A 673-nucleotide genomic window follows, 5' to 3' on the forward strand; every position below is an offset into this window, starting at 1 on the left:
TTGACTTGATTACTTGAAGGATTCGTGTATTACTTGAAGACTGGCAAGGGACCAGTAGACCATGTTTTAGAGAATTTTCAGTGATAGGTTCTTGTTCTAGCATCCCCTCCTTTTTAATTTTACTGATTTTATTGAGCTCTACATTTTTCTCTACTCCCCTCCCTGCCTCTCTCCTCCTCTTCAACCCTCTCCCAAGGTGCCCATGCTCTCAATTTAGTTACTCAGGAGATCTTGTCTTTTTTCTACTTCCCATGTCAATTAGATCCATGTAAGTCTCTCTTAGTGTCCTCATTATTGTCTAAGTTCTCTGGGATTGTGATTTGGAGGCTGGTTTTCTTTGATTTATGTTTAAAAACCACTTATGAGTGAGTACATGTGACAACTGTCTTTCTGTGTCTGAGTTACCTCACTCAAAATGATATTTTCTAGCTCCATCCATTTGCCTGCAAAATTCAAGTTGTTGTTATTTTTTTCTGCTGTGTAGTATTCCATTGTGTAAATGCACCACATTTTCCTTATTCATTCTTCAGTCAAGGGGCATTTAGGTTGTTTCCAAGTTCTGGCTATGACAAACAAAGCTGCTATGAACATAGTTGAGCACATATCCTTTGTGGCACGATTGAGCATCCTTTGGATATATACCCAAAAGTGGTATTACTGGGTCTTGAGGAAG

Source organism: Microtus ochrogaster, unplaced genomic scaffold, assembly GCF_000317375.1.
Source record: "Microtus ochrogaster isolate Prairie Vole_2 unplaced genomic scaffold, MicOch1.0 UNK3, whole genome shotgun sequence".
NCBI classification, from domain to species: Eukaryota; Metazoa; Chordata; class Mammalia; order Rodentia; family Cricetidae; genus Microtus; species Microtus ochrogaster.